This window comes from Mytilus californianus, unplaced genomic scaffold (genome assembly GCF_021869535.1).
Source record: "Mytilus californianus isolate M0D057914Y unplaced genomic scaffold, xbMytCali1.0.p SCAF_1, whole genome shotgun sequence".
Taxonomy (NCBI): Eukaryota; Metazoa; Mollusca; class Bivalvia; order Mytilida; family Mytilidae; genus Mytilus; species Mytilus californianus.
In genome coordinates this window covers 84,829,163-84,855,530 of record NW_026262581.1, presented here as the reverse complement: position 1 = coordinate 84,855,530, position 26,368 = coordinate 84,829,163, and the positions used below count along the sequence as shown (strand labels likewise).

General features: G+C 31.0%; 1 long non-coding RNA gene across 1 annotated transcript; it reads right to left on the bottom strand.

Annotated features, from left to right (window-relative positions):
• Nucleotides 1–4,449: 4,449 nt before the first annotated feature.
• On the bottom strand, nucleotides 4,450–20,155 carry LOC127725275 (uncharacterized). The gene is made up of 3 exons (XR_007992895.1): nucleotides 18,276–20,155; nucleotides 17,035–17,155; nucleotides 4,450–5,875 (listed from the first exon to the last, which is right to left on the bottom strand). It is a non-coding gene; the product is annotated as an uncharacterized LOC127725275 (long non-coding RNA).
• Between the last annotated feature and the right edge of the window lie 6,213 nt (nucleotides 20,156–26,368).

Here is a 26,368-nt window from a genome sequence, read left to right as displayed (position 1 = left end):
TACTGCATTTTAACTTTATTAGATACTTGTCTCATTGGCAATCAGACCACATCTCCTCATTTTTTTTAATTAAGGTTTATAATTGTTTTTATCAGGAAAGCTGTTTAACATGTATAAGCACATTTTCACCTAAGTGCAAAGAAGTGCATTTAATGACATTAATTTCAAACTTGAGTTGAATAGTGTTTTTTTTTATTTTACTTCTAAATTGAGTTTTAAAAGAAAGTAGGTCAAGGTAAACAAGATAAAATTTGTGAGCTAAAATTCAAAGTGACTTTTTATAAGGACATAATAAGATGCCAATAATATTATACATAATTCAAAACATAACATGTTTGTTGATTTTATGCCCAAAGCATTTTTTATATATAAGTTCCCTTAAGTTTTTATATTCTATTTTCATTAAAATGTTTGATTTCAATATAGATACTTAATAAAAACCAGAATGAGTTCATTTATTACAAACAAATAACATTCACATTAATTTTCTTATTAATTTAAGATTTCATATCATGTTTTTGTTTAATTTTTTGTATTTACATTTTACTTCATGTACTTATAAAAAGTACTAGATTTTAACTGTGTCAACACTTATGTGATAATGTCAAAACACATGTACATATTTAAGCATATTTAAATATTTTGGCATAATCATGATCATTCAATAAGAGTTAAAATAAGGATAAGAAAGATTATTTTCTGTTATCATCACAACATATCTTATTCTTAAATGTGCTTGCATTTACAGACTACCTTAAGTTTCAGGGGCAGATCCTGGATTTTTTAAAAGGGAGTGTAATTCCCAATAATTGATCACCCCCAAAAATGTGTGACATTAAAAATGTTTTGGATGATTTTATACTAAAATTTATATATATCATGAAATAGAGAAAAACATGATTTTTTTTTTCGGCAATCATAAGTATGTGAGGGGGGCGGGGGGCTTTAACACTCCCTCTTGACCCCTGGATCTGTCACTGAGTCTTATCACTCGCTTAGCTTTGTGCACGTGGCACTGATTGATTAACCATAACGATATAATTATTCAATTGAAAGATTATACATATATGCATCCTATATCCATTGCAGGAAAAGATCATGCTTACCATTTTTGAATGTAGTGCCTGATCTGGCTACATTTAAAACATACTGCGTGTACAATATTTGTTGATGATGTAGTTGCATTTATATTTTATTATTTTGCAGATTGCAGATAGTGTCATCAAGTCCAGTAGGAATAGCCATAATATTGCCTAGTTAGTCAAGGATATGGAGAAACCTGTCATATATTAAAATTGGAAGCAATACCTTCAGCAATATTTTAACACTGCAGCATATATAAAGCACATATCACCACTTTATTGTTGATTCATCAAAACACAGAGTTATAACATCATACTAACATGTAAAGGATCATGTGACTCATAACCTACTATCATCAATATGTTTATAGAGAAGAACACTTTAATTTCACAATCTATTATGCCAAACACCTTATCACACAATGGATTAAATGCAGCAAGACCGTGGTATCTCTATGAATAAATCCGGGAATATTGCTATAATGAAACTAATAATGACATAGTCTGTCCAAAGCCAGCCATTGCTATAAATCAGAGTGGACTTGACCGATAAAGGAGAATCCAATAAAGATTAATGTCCATCAAGAACGGAGCTTTTTATGAAATAAAGTACCAAAGTTTGTTTTGTCTACTATTCTAATTATTTTTAAATTTGAAAATATGTAATTTTTCAAGGCTAATGTCACCAGCAAAGTCAAAACATTTTTAGTTGTTAATAAATTGACCACATGGGAGAGAACTGGAATATCTTGCACTTGGTACAGACATTTTCCATAGCAATGCCACTAAGTTTAAGTTTTTATTTCATTTAATTTATGAAAAAAATCTGATGGAAGTTTTGATACATCTTTTTTTATATATTTTATAAAAACAAAAAATACATTCAAAACATACGATAACAAAAAGCAACTCATTGAAAACCAACCAAAACTTAAAAAGGACACTTAATTTCAAAGTATCAATGCAAAAAAAAAATACAGATTTAGGGAAAATGACATGTAGACAGTACATTATCACCAGAAACAACACATAAAATATTTGTAAACATTGAGACGTTTGGAGAATATAAAAAAAGAAGTTCTGGAATATTTATTGTTTTGTTTCTATGGAAACCACATATTAAACACATACATATTCCACAAAAAACTAGATTTTTGTCATCAATATAGATATTCAATTCTGGAGTATTTATAGATTAGACAATATTGAGGTGGAAATATACATATAAGTGAAATGTATTAGTTAATGGCAAACCATAAGTGATATAGATCTGGGGTCTTTTGATTTAAGGTCAAATAAAAGGAAAATAAGGTCAAGGTCAAAGGTAAGATCATATAAGCTATAATCAAAATTAAAAATATGATCTTGATCTTGAACACTTATGGTTTGCCATTAACTAATACATTTCACTTATAATTATAAAATACAGAAAGGGGAATAAATCTCATATGGAATCTCAATTGGGTCTCTACCAGGGTTGTTTTAGAACAATAAAAAATCGAATGGAGATCCATGATCCCCTATTTTACACATGGGACCGAAAACTGATTAATTGATTGATTGATTGACTAATTCATTCATTGATTTAAATTGTGCACTCTCTACGCGAGACATCGTATTTCACTTCCCCATTCTGTCCAAACGTAGCAACGTGTTTATATCTCCCGAACAGTCAAACGAATTCTTTGGACGCCGTAATGAAAAAAAAAATCTTTGCATCTTCCTTTTATAAATTTTCTCTACTTTCTACGGAACCTAGGACTTCATGTTTCATTTATTTGTTTTGTGTTGATTATTTTCAGTTTTTTTAAGGAAATCGGACATGGATATTTAATTTTGAATAATTAAGGTGTACATTTTGAATGTCCCTTTAGTATCCTTCGTCTCTGTGTAATTCGAATGTGGAAACCCCCTTTTTATTTAAAATAGCACGCGCTGTGACGTCACTAAGCACATATAGTCAAACTGATAGCCTAAAAGAAAAAAAAAAACAATGAAGCAGATTTTTAAAGGGAAGATTTTATTTCAGATGTTAGTATATAAATCGGGTTGCATTTTCACAGTAACCGAACGGGACCTCTCTACCAGAAGGCGATTTTCAAATAAAGAGTTCTTTGATTTCCTATCAATCTGAAAAAAATACCCGAGAAGGGGGATGGACCTAGGTTGGTTCATTGTTTGTTTGGTTGACTGATTGATTGAGATAAGGTATACTTACATAGTGAGAGCTGTATAGTTTGAAGTTATAATTAGTCAATTTGTTGATTTGAACATTTCTGGGACATTGACCCCTCCATAACATGACGCGGCTAACATTTTTGTATTTTTTTTGTCGGTTATCTATTTCTCTTTCTGAGTAAAAGCAATATTTAGTAAATGTCAAAATTTGACCTCATTTTGAAATCATTGTCCTTCTGGTGGACCCAGGAACTCAAATCAAATAACCTCATGTTGCTATCGATTAAGGTTTACCAGTTACAAATACATATAACTTATATCAAATCTATAAGGGGAAATAACTCTCATATGGAGATTCCGAATCGCTTCAGTCAAAAATATTTTTTTGACATCCCGAGGATGTAACGAGCAATTTGATAAAAATAAATGTGTCGTTTGTGTACGGTTGAGAAGGAGTAGAGGTAACAAAAAGAAAAACAGTGTTCGGTTGAGCGCTGTCAATTTCAAAAGCGCATTGAATGTTCGATATCATATACCAAAGATCTAAACGATTTCTTGCGGAACAACTAAACAGCGCAAGAAAAAAAGTGAAGGAAAAGGAAGTAATGTGAAGATGTCAAAAAAGAGATTTCAGTAACTTACCAGCAGAAAAAAAGTTGAGGTAAAAATGTAAATATTTATTAATGATGTAGTCATTTTCTTGTGCATTAAAACATTGAAGAAGAACATTTATACCGAAGTTGTATCATGCGTACATTTGTACAGTGAATCTTTAGTTTAATTAAGAACTAGATTAATTCCAATCTGACACGAAAAATGTTACATTGAACATTGTACTATATGAAGTTTTCAAAAATATTAACGAAAATACCAAACTTCAAGGTTAATCCAATAAGGAAGAAGCCCATAATATTTGATGATATCAGACGTTTGACTATATTTATTAACGGAACGTATGGACAACAACTGTCATATCGCTAACTCGGTACAGGCATTTTTTGAAAAAAATGGTGGCTAAAACTTTGTTTTATAGCTAGCTAAACTTCTCACTTGTAAAAATCCTGTAACACGTGTAACGAATACAGAATCTTTTATTTTATATATCCAGCGTTTAATTTGTCTTACGTCTCTGTTTCTTCCAATGAAGAATCATAAGTGGTGCTTTATCCAGATAAAAGAAAAAAGGAAAGCAGATTTTATTTTTAGTATTGTAGGAATCACATTAATATAATTTATTTTTAATATTGTAGGGGAAAACCCATGTTATGTAGATGCTGTTTTGCATTGCAGTATTGACTATACACATCAAATCCACTATTCTCGTTATCCATGGCAGGTTGCCTCATCCTTTGTGCAGAACAAAAAAGAGATGCCAATGGTTTGATGTATGTTCCAAAGATAAGATCAACTGAATACATGTTCATGTATATATAACAGTTTGAAATTACAATGGACATGTATGTGTAAATTTTGATCTTTTCAAAATGTTTTTTACAACTATTTTCTGGCACACTTGCTTAAATAACACATGATAAAGTCAGAATACTTCATTATTTTAGATTTAATTTTTTTGTTTAGTATAATAATCGTTATCTTGTTCTTACTTTAATAGTGATAAAATATTGTATCAATGCATGCATCTGTAAAGTAACAATAATAAGTATCTTAGAAGTTATGCGCATATTTAACCGGTGTATGTTTCTGCAAGGATTACAAAATGTACCATAAGAACATGCATGTATATACAATGTACTAATGTAAAAGTGTATATGCCGTGTAAATTACGTATATAAACAATAATATCAACAGCAAATAGGAATGAATACATATATTGAACGTGTAAATACAAGTCTTTCTATTTTCATGTGTGTTGTGTTGTAGGTACACAGGTTTTGCTGCATAGTTGACGAGGCACAACATTCCAACACTATCAGCAGTATGTTTCGCCACTATTTTCTCCATTTATCCTCTTCTTCTTCTTCCAAATACGGGAATAGATTCCTAGGTAGGAGTGTAAAACTTCCCGGAACTTGTGTGCTATGTACATATGGACTTAATTAAAATTAATATAATAAAGAAAAATAGTTTACAATAACATATATACATTATATGCAGTGGCATGGTAGTTTAATATGATGTTGTGGGTCCTTCAAATGTTAGAGTGGATATGCCACTTTTGAAGGATTCCAGGGTGTCAGACATACCTATTGCTTCAGGTAGTGAATTCCAATCAGAAATAGTGTGAGGGTAGAATGAAAATTAGTAGAAATCTTTATTGGTTGCTATTTGCCTAAATTTATGTTTCCCCTAAGTACGTCTATCAGATTTTGTTAAATTGTCCTTTGGAACTTCAACTTACCCCCAATTAATTTTATATAGCATAGTTAATCTAGCCTTTTTTCTTCTAATTTGTAAACTTTCCCATTCCTAAGAATTTATCAAGTTAGAGACTGCTCCAGGTGTTCTGTCTTTATAATCGTTATAAACAAATCTGGCTGCCTAACGCTGTATCTGCTCAACCTGAGTGATGTGTTGCTCTTTGTATGGATCCCAGACATGGTAAAACTGAGTTTCGTCTGCATGTGGACAATTGTAGGGGATAAAAAACACCAACACTGAAATTGGGTAGGTATGATATAGTTAATAATGTAGAAAAAAATACTGGGATCTAAGGGGGAGACATTTAACAGCTTGAATTAATCAACAATTATAATATTTGCCTTATCTAATGTATTAAGCCACACAAAACCACCACACATCTTTCATATGTACATGTAAATGTAAGAAGTTCAGCTGCATAGGTTATATTGTTTGATTTGCTTCGGTTACTCCGACGTCAAGAATGAACATGTTTTATCTACCAAAAAAATCAAATATGGAATTGAAAATTTGGAAATCAATTTTTATGATATTATAGAAATGTTTTGGGTTTGGTCAGTTTATGCTTAGCCATGATAAAGTATAAATCAAGTAACCAGGTTAATATAAAAAATATGTACAGTATAATCATGTGATATATATGTCTAACAGTAAGACAATGTTTACAGTGATAATCCTTTCTGTGCTCTTTATATTTCTAAAGTCATGATTTTAGTGAATTAATCTTTAAATTGTACTTTTTTTACAAAAATATGGAATGGGGCGTTTACTAACTGGCAACACAACACCCTGGTATTTCCCGTATGGAAGAATGACATCCTAAATGTAATCCTTATAAGCATTTTTGCTTATTAAATGTCATTTGGGGATATTCTGGTGTGGAAACTATGAGTGGAATGGCTGAAATTGCAGAAAGTCTTAAAACATTTAATATAATATACATTAACTGGTAGAAGATGAGAAAAAGCCTGTCGTTTTTTATGATTGGGCAGTATTCTTAAAGATTAAGTAAACACCTCAGCTACAGGTATTCCGGCACTTAATTGGTTTATTTTCGAAATGCCATATATCCAATATTAACTCCTCTTTATGTGCATATACCTTTGATGTCTGTATACATGTGTATGGTATGTATATATCAATAAGGCAGAATAAACTAATTAACAATATGAATGCAATGCAGTTAAGTGACAAACAGTGGTATTCCTTATCACATTATACTTATTAAGAATGAGCATCACTTTTGTGAAGGTGTTTATTTCCCCAAAACTTATAAAGGTAGGACTAATTTAAAGTTTATTCATCTTTTAGTATATGTTCAAGTACAGTCATATTGGTTGGTGGTGAGCTGTATTGGCTAGAGGCAGATCCGAGGGCCTATACAGCTGATAGAGACCCACAACAACTGTACGAGGACAAAATACAAGATTAATATAAAAACACACATTTAATGACACCTTTCTTAACCATAGACTTAACAAGACTCCCATAAGCTGACCGAGAACAAATACAACTGTTGGAGAACTACTACAGATATGAACTTATTGGTTTTTTTTTATACAAAAGCAAAGAATGGCGATTAAACCTAACACAATAATCATGTGCATTCGATTTATCACTTTTGTGAAGGTGTTCAATTCCCAAAAAATCAAATGTATAAAGGTAGGACTAATTTAAAGTTTAAGTCGATTTACTTTTACCATTTGTAATATAGTGTTATTAAATTGGTGTTTTCATATTCATATTTTAGTATATGTCCAAATACAGTCGTATTGATAGGAGGTGAGCTGTATTGGCTAGATGCGTAGCCGAGGGCCTATACCTGTATACATCTGATCGAGACCCAATACAACTGTACGAGGACAAAATTGATATAAAACATATATCTAATGACAGCTGTATTAACCAATTACTTAACTAGAACCCAATAAGCTGACCGAGAACAAATACAACTGTTTGAAGAAATACAACAGATATGAACTTATTGGGTTATTTTTTTATACAAATGAAGGAATGGCGAATAAACCTAATAGAATAATCATGTGCGTTCGAAATACTCTTTCATTCAACTGTGGATAATTCTTTGAGTCACTCAAGTTATAGGTGGATTATCTCCCATCAAAATGACGTCACTGACGTATGTTAACAAAATGACAAATTCCTGGTTGTACGTCCGTCGAGTTACGAGAAAACAAAAAATCATCCTGTGCCGAAAAGGGTTTTACAAACGGCACTATTCAAGACCATCAATATCTTACAGAAAGTATCTATCTTTGGTGCACACACAAGGCAAGTTAAGACACACCCAATTATCTGATGTAAGAATGTTGACATTCTCTTACTACATTAAAACATGTGCAGAAACTCCATTGGTATGTATTTACAATGGTTCAAAAGAGTCTTCAACTGTAAGTGTGTTATAATAAAAACAGCTGTAGCCTAAATTGTTAACCCTAAAAGTTATTTTATTTGAGATTACGCCGTCAGAGAAATATCTTTTACGGTTGACTATTTTCGATATTCACCCTTTCTATGGCCCATAATTGTATATATGAAAAAGTATCACATATAAAAAGTAACATCAACTTTCACATCAAAATTGTTGAAATCTAACATTTTGCGTAATACACACTTCCATTCTTTGACACCTTTCGAAACAAATATCTGAAAGTAAAACCCGGTATTGGACCAGTTAAAATAATGTATAAGACCCGTGTTAATAACCAGTTCTTAGACACAAATTAATGATTTTAATGAAAGTTGCATACGTTGAATAACATGTTGGCACTTCGAAGTAAAGCTGACTACATTTTGTGGTCATTTTGTACCAATATTGCTGTCCATTAAATGATAAAAAATATCCTCAGTCATTATATTTACTGGTTTGTGATACCGATATATGATTTTTACTGATTGATGCGTGCAACTGTTTTGTATAAAAACCATACTGAGTATCAAAACTACTGATCTTAACAACGTGAGGTTCGATATTTTGATTAAAACTGTTTTCGCTCGATATTTAAGTCGAAACAATTTTGTATTCATTCATCTTAAAGGAAAGAGTTCTTGCAGATACTTCTTTGCAGCAAATTTGCCTAGTACATGCATATTTTCGTTCAGTGTCCCATTGAACTCGCTGTCCTTTCAGTGAAATTTGTTGATAGAAAATACTGCAAAATAACAGTAAAAGAAATCTAGCAAATAATGAAAAACTATATATCATTGATAATAAAGTCATAACAATTGTTAATGTTGGAATACTACAATTAAAATGATGCTGAAGGAATAAAACCACCAGTACATAGCCCATTGCTTTCTATGTTAAATTCTGCAATTTCAAAAATTAATGGCTACTTTGTCTTAAGTTCACATTAAGTGGCAGTCATCTCATGTCAAAACTATATACCTTATCCTGACTTGTGCTGATAAATTCAGCATTCCTTTAAATTGCATATTAGACCGCACCGGTTCCCGAAAGTTTGGTAGTACAAAAACAGGTACTTCTGATCTGAACAAAAGGGCGGGCAAATTTACAATCTCATACATATTTTTTCTATTATTTAAAAGAAACTTTCAACAAGGGTTTTACAGTGATCCCAAGTCTTAAAAGCTTTCATTTGATACCAAAATTACCCAAATATTTTACTTATTGACAATGCGTAGGAATAACTTATTTAAAATATGTACAAGTGTCGTGTATTTTCGTTCTGACCGGGCCCAAATTAGTGATTCTGTATCTAAATGAAGAGGCAGGTCCAGTTTCTCCTGTATTTGTTTCATTCTCATGGTCATAATCTAAAAGTTGTCAAATCCTACTAGATATTAAATGTTAAAGAGTTTATACTGTATCAGATACTTAAGATAATGGTTAAAAATAATTCTCCCTAACAAAGTTTGGAGACTTAATGGTTTTGCTTAGTTTTTTTTCTACTTCTTCTTCTTCTTCTTTTTCTTTATTAATTATTATTATTTCTCTCTCGCAGCTGAAGGTGGATCTCGGAAACCGGGAATTCAATTGCTGTTCGTTTGGGAGACTTTCGTAAATCCTCAAGATTGGAGGTATTTATAATTCGGTCCTTATTTAAGAAATCATTTAAAAATACTGTTAGAGTACACATATTAGACTGTAAAACTATGAATGTTTTCTTCTGGTGTGAAAAGAATTCTGGATAATTTGGCACTAACCCATCATTCAACTTGAGCCCAACACCTATGTCTCGTTTAACGGGATAGTAATGAACGCAGAGTAATGTAATTGTCGTTATTCAAATTGAACCCCAACACCTATGTCTAGTTGAACGGGATAGTAATGGACGCAGAGAAATGTAATTATCAGTTTTTCTTCTTCGGGTGTCAACAGGGGGTGGGTTTTACTATACAAGTCTATGGGAAAATTGATGAAAAAAACAATTTCAAATGGTCACAAATTGAGACTAATGAAAATAATAATAAGGGGTCTTTAGTAACTATAGGTTGCATTTCGGTAAATATTGACAATGCAATTTCCCACAGGAACTCCTTTTACGGCCAAAACTGTACCACTTTTACTATGAAGTTTTGAAAAAAATCATATCCTAGAATGGAAAGTTCATATGCACTACAATTTTTTTCAAAGGTCAAAATATAGGGCTGTGCAGCATATTTTCAACGTTTATATGCCCCGAACTTCTAAGAGTTTAAATTAACACTAAATTTCTTAACTATCCCTACCTTGACTGTAGGATTACCACAGATTTCTATATAGACAATATGCATATGTATATTTACTGGTATCATTCCCAAATAGTGTATCTATGAGATGAAACCTAGAGATCATAACTGGGAACCAGTATGTAAACAAAATTAATTATCTATGAATATTCTATATCTCCCCAAAAGAAGCGTGGTTTGAGAAACAGCTGTATTTACAAAGTGAAACCTATAGTAAGTCTACAATGGAATGATCTGAGTTTTTTTCCGGGTGTGGGGGGAGGGGGAGGCCTGAAAGTAATTTCTGCTTGATATGGTCCATTGTCAGCATTATTCAGTGTTATTTATTCTATTGACCATCATAGTTTTTTTTTTCAGAACACTTATATTGGGCACATACCCCAGACCCAGCCGGTACGCTGGGGTCGGGGAACCCTTGCCCCATTTTTTCTGAAGGGTGTTCTTAAACACATTTATAATTATATTCTATTTGAAGGTACCCTCTAATAGAAACTTTAATATTAATGTTTTCATTTTTGATTTAACCTTTGACCCAATGCATCGGTCTGATTTTCTGAAATACAATACAAAATTTCTGCCGGTATTCCAATTAGCAATAAATCAAACTTTATTACTTACTTATGTAGCTACGACAGCAACATGCATATACAAAATGTGCTGAAAGGTGCAACAACAGAGGAGTAGAACCAGGAACTCTAATAAACAGCCTTGTAAAGTTATTTTTTAACTTTAGATATTAAAGTAATTCTAGCTTTTGTATGTATTGCTAAATGTATGATATTCATATTTTGTAAGTATAGTAAGAAAACATGTATATCTGCTTCATATTTATAAATATATTAGTTAGAAGCAGGAATAGATTACATTTCCATCGATTTTTCTAGATATTTGCCAAGTTTTACGACCTTCTTTTCATGATTTAATACATAGAGCCAAACTTTGCCCATTGAGAGTTTTGTTGAAAAGTAAAGAATATGGTACATGTATATAAAGAATATCTCAGCAAAAATATTTTAGGCGACGGGTGGCGCCACTGTTAATTTTTCAGAAAAATGTTATAAATTTTACAAAATTCTGCAAAAAATCAGGTTTTTACGACATTCGCCTACTCTATGACGTCACATATACGTTTCTTATGACGCAATTGGTAAAAATATGTTCCACCTGAAACAATTTGAAATGTTAACATATATTTTCATCAAATTTTCACCACATTTTCGCTGTGAAAATAAATAGGGCCAAATAATGAGTTAGTGAACCAACTCCTTTAATCTGATAACTTACGCTTCTTGCACATCACAATCTTGTTTCGCAATGGGAAACTTGGAAAATATCAAAGAACAAATTTCCACAAAACAGTAAAAATGTCATTTACAGATAATTCTAAAAAGATAATAAAACTCGTTAAAAGAGTTACAAATCAAACTTATACATCATTCATATGTTTTTAAAAAAGAAATAAAAAAAAAAGTTGTAGTAGTATATGAATATAGTTTAATGTTTGGAGTCTTTCTTACAGTAATATGCAAACGGTAGCTATTTTTCAAAAGAGATTTCGCGGTTCATTTGATAACACTCTAAAATGCTAAAAATTGTACTCCAATAATTTCAAAAGGAAATAATTGTGATAATAATGGAGCAATTTTAAGAAAAGTAGTTTGATGTCCTTACAACACGATACGATTGACTTTTGCAAAACTAAAAAAAATTCTAACACATTATTTAGGACATATATACAGCCTTAGACCATTAAATGACGTGCCATAGTTCATACATGTAGATGCAAACAAAGGTTGAGATTATTATTCCAATATAATCACGAAAAGATAAATACATTCTTAAAAATAATAAGCTTTATATTAGGTATGATTCCGAATGAGGCAACACATTTTCTGTTCATTCCCCTTAAGAGCTTCAGGCACTCAATGTAAAGTTTTGATATCTGTAATGCATCTGATTTTTCCTTTAAATTCGATGAATAAAGTAGCATATCAGATATGATATGGTTTGAATATGTTATCCTTGTGCTATAATTTCAAAATGTGTTCCTTGATGTAAGGAACTGGATTGAAAGAGATATACGTAAGTACTATTACAGATAACAAAATTGATATCTAGTGGTTGTCCGATGTCACTGGTCATCCTTATGAAAGTAAGTTTTTAACCATTCATAACAGACATCTGACAACCGTTAGATATCATTTTTTTTGGGGGGAGAAACATTTACAAAACATAGAGTTTAGAATAGCTCAGCCTTTAAAAAAAAAAATTGCAGAGAATTGAGTACAGATGAATATACATAAACAATACATATTGAGAAACGTTCATACGTTTTATTTTAAATCTAATATAGTATTGCGCGGTTAATATTTAAAATGAAAATACAAGAAGCAACACAAATGATTATTAAAGAAAAGTATCACTTGAAACTTATTTTTCAATTCTTTGTTTTTTGTTTTAAAACGGATAGTTGCAATCATACCACATGTCCTCATTTCAATATAAAGAACCTTAAGCATCGCTCGAATCATTCTTAGATGATCCTCTCATTCTTACGAACTCTTTTTAATTCTGTTTATTTTCTCTTCTGACTTTTTGTTTAGTAAAACATGATCGGTATCGCTGCTTCTATGCCTTAAATGCACTTGGACGGTTTTGGCTGATAAAAAGTTAGGCCGATTTTAGTAATGGTACACTTTTATTTTTATTTTTTCTTTTGCTTATTGACATTAAAGTTTGATACAAGTATGAATTGTTTTCAAAGTTGGTTATGTGTATAATCTAACACAGTTACTATACATTTTGTTTTCTTTCACTGTACAAACGTTTTACATTTGTATTCAGATGCTTCTTGTCGTTTTAAACTTTTTAAAAACTGTATTAAAACAAATTCAAATAGTTTTACGTATTAACGAAAACACCAAACAACAAAAGAAATATGCAAGACAAGGCAAATTGAATCATGTGAACAATAAGCCAATAGAATACGTTATTGAGGAAATGAATAAAGCTGAAAAAAAAGACAAGAAATCACACAAACAGAAGATTGATAAATTTCCATAGATTGTTTGAAAATAAGTTAAAAGATAACATGTTAGCTTTCTTGAAGAAAAGTAAAATAATTATAGCAAATATTTGTACGAAAAGTGCAGTTAATGTTGGGACCAATGCCTCGATTTGGTAATTGGTTGTTTTTTCCTCTTCTTAAAAAATGGTTATAGCCAGTGATTGTTTAAAAATTATTAAATGCCTTTGATTAAGATTATTCTTTTAGGATTCCTAAATATAGATCTAGATATCACGTCTTCATATCAAATCAAAACCTTTAATACATGTGAAGAATATAAACTTTATTACCCAAAAGCTTATTTTTCATATTTTTCATATTTCATATTTCATATTTCACAGTTTTAATGAATATGGCTTTACAGCGTCGTAGATTATTCAGGCCTGACATTATAACACGTTTGCATTCGACCAGTTTGTTCCTGGTGGAATGAATATATTTTGTGACCGATATCATAAACTCTGGACAACAGTTACCTTTATTATGTTTTTTTGTATTTCAATGAAGTGATTGTTTTATATCTTAAAGGATCAAGGTCATACAAAGGAATGAGTTTCTTGAGTTTTCTTTTGTGTATTTTGAGAGCGATGGATATTTAATAGATCTAACGAATCGTGTGATGCTGTTGTAGCACAAGGAACCAAATCTATCAGTTACAAACACGAAAAAATAGTCAAAATGGCCTTGTATCAAGTTATCAATTATAAAGGAGGATTGTTAAATACACGTTAGGAAATTAATTGTTTGGAAATCAACACAAATAATATAAAATGACTTGTAATTTTCTATTTATATTTAAAACCTGAAACAATTAAAGTGGTCATGAACTGGTAATATTATCCTGATAAATAATATATATGTATTTCAAAACATCAAACATTTTGTATTATTGTATATGTATTTCATTGTCTTTTATTATTGAAGCATAAGTATTTGATATCGATCACAATAGATTCGTTGCGAAAAAGAATTTTAGAATTCTGTTATTGCTACCTTCAAAATATTCTGTTGTTATTGTCATTATTTTAGAGTTTTTGTTCTTTTTCATTAAATATATAATATACTTATATAGCAATGACAGATAACTTTGAAGACTGTTTTCTATGCAGCATTACAAATAAATTGTCTTATTACTTTAAATATCAAGATTATTTTAAAGAACTGCCAATCTACAGAAATAAACAGATTTTAAATTGATATTCTAGGGGTGTCAAGTGTTATTTACCGAATCTGTTTTGGTTTCAAGATTTTTTTACTGTAAACTTACTTGTATCTTATATCTTTACTTATTGATCATTACAATAGACAATGTAATGGAAAAGTAGAAAAACATATATGATGTTTCCATCCATTTCACAAATATCACTACACTTATTTTATAACAATTCCGGCACATTCCAACCTGCCCTCTGTTTTTACATTGGTCCTCTTGAATTAATTATCCGCATATCATGTCTATGATAAACATGATAAATGCAATTGTAACAAAATGGTTGTTAGATGACAAAGTTAATAGTAAGTTCAAAATTCACAAAGCGCCGAGATTAGAATTTAAAGTGGAAAATGATCTTTAAATTGGTTTTAAATGAGTTTGAAACAAACTTAGTTGAAACAACATATTTCAGACTTTCTTTTACTTTTGAAACAATAAATCTCTTATTCAGTATATTCTGTCAAGACAAAACATCATTTAACCGAATTCGATTGATACATACCAATGTCATTATTCACTAAATAATCGTATACCATTGGCCTCTGACGGTTTCTTACAACAAAAAATAATACTACATACCCTTCATCTTAATTCTTGTCAAACGAAAATTGAGCTTAATAAAAACAGGCAGTGCTGCTAGAGGAATGTAATTTCCAAAGTCTTGTCTGCCTTGAATGTATGAATACATGATATATGTTGATATCTGCTTCACTTCACGTTAGTGATTCATATTTTAAATTTTAAGCTTTCGATTACTATATACCAATTTTTTTTTGAGCGATTTTTTCGCAACTTTCGCAAGTAGAAAAATATCGCGACTATAAATTGTCAAAAATATGTAATACTTTGGTCTTCCCTTATATAAACATGCCAAGAAAATGTGAAAACCGCGAAAATAAATCGCCGCTAAGTCGTTGAAAATGCTAAACGCGAAATAAAGTGTTCATGAAAATAAGTTGGTTTACAGTCTCTGATTATTCAAATGCTTATTCAATAACAAAAAAGTCATCTTCAATTTTGTAAGGATTCTCCGTATGAATAAAAAGTTTATAGATTTTCTTGACATATCAATTTGTGAAAGTCAAAAGATTTATTGGTTTAAAAAGCTAATACACGTTTGATCACATTGATGAACATACTTTAATTATCCGCAGTGTCAAATCTACTAATATGAAATTACTGAACTTCTAAACGTGCAGCATGGTCTTTGATAGTGCCGTTTTCGGACATACTTATAACTAAATAAGTTTAAGTCGAATTGGTGGTTATTGAGCCATAAATTCTGACGTAACGGGCCTTTCTCAATTTGGGTGCAAGAAGGAAGGCAGAAGAAAATCGAACAAAAATATGATACAAAAATAATTTGTTTATTTTCCAATATTGTCAGGAAGTATTAAGAACTATTTGAACCTTTGAAGTCGTATGTTGAAGTTTAACAAACATAAGTGAGTTGTTTTGTCATAACGAATGATAGTTATGCATTTAATTATCAACAGTGTGCCGACTGACCCACAGAAGCACATGTGACCACATGGTGAAAAAAAGTTTCTCGAATGTATTTATTATCAAGTTAATGTATCTGAAGCAAGTGTTTGTTATTTTTAGATCGAGGCTCTTTTCAATAAAGAAGAAAATAGTTAATACTGAATATTCTGAATTCATCATGTGACTGTCACCCAAACCCCATTTTTTTCTTTCAATCGCGATTCATGAATTGACTACTGCGGAATTTGTCAACATTTAATTAAAATGCACGGTTACTGTACCTATCATTGGCATAATATTGTTTCTTGACCAATGATCTTTATTTCTAATAGCAATAGAGTAATTTTAAACATGTGATCATTGAAATATGGGTGTCATTGATTAAGGACGGAATATAGAGTTTTTTTTGTGCCTAACATGTTTTGAATAAGCAAAAGGATACAGCCTTTATAATAATTAAGATATCTGTCTATTATTTGTTACAATTTATGTTTAAATGTTTTGATTGTGTTTATTCTACTGAAATGAATTGCAAAAGAGGGACAAAAGATACCAAAGGGACAGTCAAACTGTATCAATTTTCAGGATTCACCACAGGCCCGTCAAGCCAGGTTATTATCCAGTCTATAGGAATTTCTTCAATATATTTAAAATATATATCAGTATTAGTATATTTGCCTTTTAATACGTTAAGCAAGTAACAATCAGTCCTAATGTGTTAATATTCAGAATTTTGAATTGTTCGTTATTGTTGTCAAGCAAGGAACATTTTTATAGGTCATTAAGTATGGAGAAAATTATAAAAATGTATATTTTTTAAAAGATTTTCCTAAATTCTGAGTTTATTTGAAGCAGTCATGTCAGCTCAGAACAGGCGATTAACAATAAAGTCCATCAAATGGTATTAGCTATGCTAGTACCTGTACCACAGTTGCCAACACCAACTGCATCTGTTACATCAGGAGGCTACAGTATTGCCAATTACCACATATTCAGCCCTCTTCAATCCAATGTAATATACACCTCCAGGGTTATACTCCACTGCAAGTAAAATGATACAATTCCAGTAGCTTCAATGAACACTCGAACCGGTCGAGATAACTTATAAGGCAATGGTACCTCAAATTTTACAATGTCAAGTGCAGAGATTACATTTAGTCAACCTAATCAAACTATAAGCATGCTCTCTGATATAACTAATGTTTCTCAAAGTATCAGAAGAAAATAAAAAGTGAATTCATTGATACATGTAAATTGTTGACAAACAACAATTTAAAGCAGGCTCACAAAAGGTAATTTGTTAAATGTGGGAATTTAATTTGAATCCTAAAATACACAAAACCATTTTTTTTTCTTTTGAGCAATTGACATCTGCATGAACAATATTTTCAGATGCGGATTTATGGGGTGGGGGGTGAGTGGGTGTGCCAGGGCCCTCTTTTTGGAGCTACATATATGGTTTATGCAATAGACTTTTCACATGGTCCTACTCCAAACGTTGCCTAGTTTGGGCCCTTTTTTTCAAATTCCTGGATCCGCATCTGATTTATAAGTGTATATTGTACAGATGATCCAAGTAGACTAAAAACTACATGACAGTTGCTCCTTTCGGTTCTTATCAAATATTAACGACTTAATCATGTGAAACAAAAGATAAAAAATGTATGATGATTTTTTTGGCGAGAATTATTAGAATGATGGCCTGACAATTGAGATGTTATAAAGTCTTTGAAACTTAGAATAAGCTACAACATACTGCATGTAGCTTATTGAATCAATGTCTTCAAAAACCAATATCAAGCATTAATGTGGTAACGTACATTGGATTTATCATAAAAAAGAATTGTTTACCATTTTATTATTATTATGATTGCAATTATAACTTGAAAGAAGTTGGAACCATTCCTGAAAATATGTAAACGTTTACCTGGACTGCGCTCGTCGAATAAGACCTGATCGTTGCAAAAGGTAGGAATCTGCGACCCTTTTTATTCCTCAAATTGGGTTCTCCACCAGAAGAAATCATTGTGTGTATAATTCTAAACATTTGTTCCTGTTGTTTCTTTCATCCACCCCCGGATTATGGTAAGATTTCATTGAACTTCAAGATGAAAGCAATATAAATGTAGTATAAGTAAAATATGATACAAATTGTACTTACCAAGGTAAAAAGATGTAAAGTATGACATAATTATATCATTCTAAAATACGAGAATCCCTTCTGAATTGCAAAGACTTAAATTGTACTGTTTATTCCTTGAAACATGAAAGAAATGACGAAAGACATTTACTTCTAATTAAAAATATATTCGTTTTTGTGCACCGTTGAATTTACATAAATGTATGCAGTTTAACAATGATTAGAGACATACAATTACTACCTAGGAATATAAAGTTAAATTGTAAATTTGTATTCCAGATATCATATTGGACGTGTGTATATATGATGGATATTGTGTTTGAACTAGATTAAACTGCTTCTCGAATGAACTAAAACAATAAAGCTGTAATGTGGCGTTCACAAAAGGTGACGTCTTCAGAAATGAAGATATACAACGATACTAATACGCTACCCACAACATATACACATATGAATAATTTTGAGATTGTCCTTGTCATTTAAGAAAAAAACTGTACACTATATTAATTATCATCTCACTCCGATTTATCAAATTTGCGTATTCACATATATGTTCTTGCACGTTAAAACACTTTTTATGAACAATCAAATGATAGTTCGACCAGATGTTTCAAAACGTGGTGATTATGATTTGCAATGTGTGGAGAGATGAAGCTAATATCATTGTCAATATAGTTGTGTACTTTATTTTCGTATAATATTGTTACATTAAACACAAACATTGACAAAATATTGATTATTTACTAATTCCTATTTATTCTGAAACACGAAAATAATTCCTAAATGTTCAGCCCCTCTAAAATGTATCTTGGGACACGAAAAATATAATGAAACTTACTTTGTGCCTAAAGACATGCACTATCGGTGTGCCGTAATTGTATTTTGAAGTGTAAACGAAGTAGAGTACACTAACTGACATACTCTGATAGATGTCAACCATCTGGTATGGTCACCATCAAATGGTGACCGTTTATTATGGGTCATAAAACATGGGATGTTGGCTATATATTACAGTCATAAACCGATGGCTGGTGTTCACTGTAATTAGTTATCTAAAGAACTGCAATGATTTTATCTATTGATTAATCAGGTGTTTAAATAACATTCTGAATCAAAACTTTACCTGTACAAGTAAAATGTTCTTGTCCCTTATGAATTACCTACATGGAAAACACTTTTGTTTCAAGATTGAAATAGAGTTTTTTTTCAATAAATTTGCAAAACGTTGGTAACTATTTGACGTATGAGTAACTCATTAGTTATTGTTGATCTGTTTAAATGTAATCATGCAAATTGAATCAGTTTCAAATATGTATTCATGTGTATCATGTATATAGTAAAATATTAAGATGAATATTTTTCATAATGCTTATAACATAGGTAATAAGGTAGTTTTTTAGTCGTCTCTTCGAACATAAAATCTAAGGAAACAAAAAGTGATAAGACGATTTCAAAACAGCATTGAAAATAAATTAAGACATGTAATACACGATTTCCTCCGATATATTCTTTATTCATGTAAAGATTATTCAGACAAAGAAAAAAAAAAACGTCTCTTATCAATAATTGCGACTTTTTTTTATCTTATGTTATTGTTTTAAAGTTTGCTATTAATGTTTGTCTTTTCGTCGTGTTAAGTTTTTACCATTATATTGTCATAACATTGATGTATAATACAAATCAAAGTAAACATTGCCAATTCACGATAAAGATAACACCTGTTGATGTGTTCTTAATAATTAACAGTTTCATTTAAAAAATAAGCATGCAGCGTAGAGTCAACCGCCTCTCATGATTTGTTTTAATATTTATTACACGAATACAGCACATGTATCAATGTTAAAATAACTAGATATGTTTTTATCGCCGTGGGATAATTATCCTACAAATACCAAACACTTTGGATCAATTAATGTTTAGGGTTATTGTACTTTCCTTGCAGTTAACAAATGCTTAAATGAAAATAAAATAAGTAGTTTGGATCATTCTGACCCTTTGATAGTCTTTCAACAGTCGTATTTGTCCTCTATCAGCTTTTGGTAGTTATTTTAAGTCATTGGTGAAATAAGGTGTAACAAATGTGTGTTTTCATATTAATCCTGTATTATGTCCTCGTACAGTCATAGTGGATCTCGATTTGCTGTATTGGCCTTCTGATATACCTCGAGCTAATACAGACAACCTCGTTCATATTCGACTGTACTTGAACATAATACAGGATAAATATCAAAACACCCATTTAATAACAATATACTTTTAACGTTTTAACATGATGTAAGTGATATTATATTGTTGAGCCTAATACCTAATTTGTTTACAGCATTATATTCATCATTATTTGACTTATGGAAAAATTTAACGAAATGTTGGCTAATACATAAATTTGCGTATCCACGACAATGGACATCTGATCAGCTGAAATTAAACATCATATCTCGAGATATGGTTGATATAATGTACACCAAATCATTTTTGCAGAGATTCTTGTATTTAAGTTCGTACATGCACAGCGGTAAAATAGATTTAGTGAAACGCGAAATAGACAGCCATACGCACAAAAACATAAAGTTCAAGTCTTTAGACAGTACACAATCAGTTAACCACGTTTGAAACATTAAAGCATCTTTTTGAAACATATTTTGTTTTTCTTCAAATAACGAATACCGTCAACACTAATGTAGTAAGAAAGTAGTGTATTACAGGATGGTAATAATTTTTTGCAGAGATTCTCGTATTTCAGAATGAATAAATTAATCTTATTTATTAAATATTTAAGCACAAAAACATAAAGTACAAGTCTTCAGATAGTACACAATCAGTTTACCACGTTTGAAACATTAAAACATCTTTACCGTCAACACTAACGTAGTATGAAAGTAGTGAAATACAGGATGACAAAGGTCAATAGTACACAGTCAAAAGTTGTGAAAACGGCAATTCAAGGTGCAAGATCATATATTTGAATACACAGTGTTTATGGTGTAAATTGGAATAATATTTAAAACATCATAAATATTTTGATTTTTCCACAAAGAAATTTTAAAATTAGCCATATGAGTATGTGTTGTGGTGACTATATTAGAATCGTAGAATGCCTTTATTTCTTGAGATGTCACCGTTTTTTGACTCAATATTTTGACTTATTGTCTTAAACTCATGCAACAGTTTATTCTGTTTAAGACATCAGTAATAACCGATTAATTTCCAGTATAATACAGACAATACACGGATTTATTTCGAGATTCAAATTAATATCATAAGGTATATATTTTACGGGTGAGACATGTTTTTTCTATTTCGGTTGAATTTTCTACATGCACAACGGTGAAAAAGAAGCGCATTGTACAATGCATACTAATGACGATTCAACAGCACAGATTTACAGAACGAATAAAATAGATGACGAAAGTATCATAAATATGTCAATATAAAAAAAAGTTATGAAAGAATTCAAAGATAAACGACATTTGTATGTATTACAGTACTAGGTTCCAGTCTTTTTTAAGACGATCAGCGGTCAATGTAATTCAGTGACGTAAATCTGATCATACACGATAACATATGTTAAGAATACACATGACCTGAAAGCCTACTCGTCATAAACCCAGTTCAAAGCTCTGATTGAGAAATAAAAAAAAAACATTTGAATATGTATACGATTACAATTTTGTAAGCGTTAAGAAAATCACGAAAAAAATTGATAGAATTAGAATTCAAATTTTTGTCATGTTTTAATTAATACTGCTTTTCATCTTCAACATATAAGCATGATAAACCGATAGTTCATGTCTATAAAAATCAATTTAGTTTCAAGATATTCCTTTAAAGTCTTCAGACATAAACATTCAAACCTGTCCGAAACCCGTTGGAAATAATGTACACAATAAGTACACGTCTAATTTTACTTACATGTTTAGATAACCGTCATTGCCTATAAATTCGTTTCCGTTTTTTGGCATTGGTATACCGTGGATATAAAAATGAACAAGTGTAAAGAGGAAATATCAAAGAGATTGCTGAGAATTTATTTCCTAATTACTGACAGATAAACAAACGCCAAATAGATATAACAAAAATTTCTTGTGCAGAACATTCAGTGGTCAGTTGGAAAAGGGGTCTGAGGGGATTTAAATTAAATCATCTATAAAATAAGCAATTAAATAGAGAATGGAAACGGTGTATGTGTCAAAGAGACAACAACCCGACCAAACAGCAGAAAACAGCCCAAGGCCACCAAAGGGTCATCAACACAGCAAGAAAATCCCGTACCCAGAGGCGGGCTTCAGCTGGCCACTAAACAACAATGTATACTGGTTCAGCAAAAATGGTCGTCACACTAAACTCAGAAACATATAAATGAATTAAAATTAAAAAAAACATACAAGACTAACAAAGGCCAGAGGTTCCTGACTTGGAACAGGCGCAAAAATGCGGCGGAGTTAAACATGTTTTGTGAGATCTCAACCTTTCTCCTATAAATCTAGCCAATGTAGAATAAACAAACACACAACAATACGCACAGTAAGACTCAGTTCAAAAGTCTGATGTTAGAATAGGTAACAGAAGAAACTAAGCAAAATGACAAAAATCAACATAAATTAACAGAGGACTTCTAGCAGTTACTGACATGCCAGCTCCAGACCTCAATTAAACTGATTGAAAGATTATGTCTTCATCATATGAAAATCAAGCACAATCCCTCCAGTTAGGGGTTTAGTATCATACCATCATAAAATATACGAGAAGAACATAACCCGTATCATGCCAACAACTGGTTTTGGAATAAATTTGTTTATTTCCGATGCAAAGACCAAATTAGTAAATCAATATTAATTTTTAAAAAAATGCCATCTTAAATGACCTGACAATAGTAGTGTACTATATCCCTTATGAATAAGTCTTTTTATATGTTAAGTTAGCTTTTGAGGTAAATGACGACACGGTTGGGCTTTGTACAGAATATTACCATAAAAGATGGGATGTGAAATACCTGAACGTTTAATATGTCTGCACGTTGATTTATATTTACAATTGATAAAATTAAGTATCATTTTTGTGATATCGAACACCCTGGTGCAATACTTTTTTTAGTAATACAGAGATTTTTACGTTGTTATATACACGAGCGAATCGAAGAAGCTGAGATATATAAACACCATAAGATGGTGACAAGGAAACGTCACCATCTACAAATGGATAATTAACAATAGGACATGAAAAATCATCTATTTTATCGTACATTTTGGTATTAAGCTTCCTATTATAAAGATAAAAATAGTTAGATCCAGGAAAGGGCAGTGTTCATTGTTAGTATTGCTTTATTCAAAATCATTTTAGCAGGATAAATCTCGTTAGTGTTTATACTGACGTCGTCATTATTGATAGCCAATATATCATTCAAATATCTAAAAGTGATATCAAATTTTTGTATCAGATGTCGTTTCGATGGGTCTTTGCTGATTTTAGTCATAAATTGTAACTCGTAACATTATAGAAATGGGTCCGCAATAAGTGGTGTACAGTTAGTCCCCATTGAAATTCCGATAACTTGACGATATACGGAATCTCCATAGTGAACAAAAATGTCATCTAGTAAAAATTCAAGTGCAGTTATGGTATCAAAGCAGGCCCAATTGATATAGTTCTTTTGTTTGTTGTTATTAAAAACAGACTTAAAAGAGTTTGAAGGTATATATTCGCATTTTGACTTTTTAAATGCCCATTCAATTAGGTATGTGATTTTTTTCTTAATGAGATTATGAGGCAAAGTGGTATATAGGGTAGAAAAATCAAAACTTTGAACAGATTCGAAATCACCAATATAAGCATGCAATTTATTAAGTACTTCCAACAAATTTTTGACACGCCAAAAGTAATTAAATTCACTATTTTCAAAGGCCTTATTTGAACCATTTATTACTATGTTTTTGATTGTACCAAGTACAATAGTTATTAGTAGAATAGACAGTTTAGTAGTGGAATAATGGCTTGAAGACGAAATAAATCTATATTTGTAAGGTATTTTGTGCAGCTTCGTAAGCCAGTACATAGTTGGAACTTTCACGTTATTCGGTTCTGCTTGTAAAGAGGTAGCTTAAAGTTTATGTTTGTTACAGATATCATTTTCCAAAATTAGAGCTAGTTTGAATGTTGGCGAATTGGTGATTTCCTTTTGCAGAACCTCAATGTAAAATTTACGTCAAACAATAATGACATTATTGGCAGCCTTATCAGCCGGGACAAGAACAAATTCCTTGGCGAGTTCTTTTAGCTTATGTTTGATGCAAGAAATAGCTATTATGGTTGTTGTTAGGAGTAAAATGTTCTTTAAAATGTTTCATACGAATATCAACTATGTGCATTACTGAAATAAAAAAGAATCTAAGGATTTTTTGTCATCTTTTTCTCGTTTTATCTTTTTCATACAGTTAGTACGGAGTGAGTCCTTGATGATGTTACGACACTCATTCCAATTAATAATTGACGGGTGCAATATTTAGGACCTTTACTAAGGAATGATTTCAACTCGCGGTCATTGACGATGTTAAGGTCTCCTGTTATAACATGGGAACTGGGGCCATAACTGTAATTGGAATTACTGCAACTTTATGACGTAGGTATATGGTCACTGATATCAACATCTTTACACACGCTATAATTAAACACATATTTCCGGATATATTTTTTGTAAACATCACAAATAAGAGGGAGCTCAGTATTATCAAAATAACCAGGAATTTGTTCTTTAAAGGAATGATCATTAAGAATACCGGCACTATCTACAAAATCAGAACCTTTATTGACATATTTGATTTTAATGAAATGTTTTTATGATCTACAGGGCAATCAATTTTGGGAAACAGTTTAGAATAACAATATCCCATTATAATTTGAACGATTTCATACTTATGACTGCGATATGGACTTGTGTTGCAATCCTCCAAAAAATTGATGTAATTTATTAACAGGTAAAGAACAGAGCTTGTTTTAACAGACAATGTCTGCCGTTGTTTTTTGAAATATTAATTAAGTCCGAAATATTTGTATTGTTTGTACGAAATGTTCTCTGATTATTTCAAAAATTTGAAGTTTGAAAATATAGATTTTCCCCATTAATTATATTAACCCATCCCATGGTGTTTATTGGGATCATAAACTGTTAAATAATTGAATAACTAAACCATGTTACTGTCATCCAATCGTTCCGTTTTCGATACAATTAAGTAACTGTTATCTGTATACATCAGTTTGAGTACTGTTTATCTATCATATAAGTTCAATCCAATATAGACTCGTCCATTTTAAGGTATTAAGGCTTATGCAAGTGCCTTTTCTGTACTTTTCTGGAAATTTTTGAAGGTTTGTAAGTCAGGGCTCGTGGATCTTAACGTCCTTTTTTGCTTGGAGGTCTTTGAATATCAATATTAACTCATCATTGAACTATTACATATGTCGTCAATAGCTTTGTTTGATGACACTATTTTATCCATAAAAGACGACAACCATATGTAAAATATTTTAAGTTCAGGTCTTCAGATATTACAAAATATATTTACCGCATTCTAAAATTCTTGGTCGAACATTTATTTTTGATGATAATGACATCAGATAAAATAAGGTAGTGAGGTAGTAGTGTCATACAGTATAATACAAATGAACAAATATTTTTAACGAGTTATGCCCCTTTGAAATATTAATTATAACGGAAATCGCATTGCATTTGCTCTGAAGCCTTCATTAAAAAAAAGTTTCAAATATTTAATCAGCACTTACTTTCGAAAGTTCAAAGACATTGATGATATAAACATATGATAACAGTTTCATAAAATTCTAGCAAGAATTGTACACATGAGAGCGCTACCAATATAATCAATATTTCCAAGGGCACCACTCTTTTAAAAATAATTGATCGGATAATTGATTTTCGAATTTGTCCGAGACATTGATGATATAAACCTATAATATAAAATTCATAAAAATCTGCTAAGAATTGTACACATGAGAGCGCTTACAATGCAGTTTTCCATTTAATCAATATTTCCAAGGGACATAACTTTTAAAAATAATTGACCGGCACTGATTTTTCAATTGCCCTAGACATTGATGATATAAAC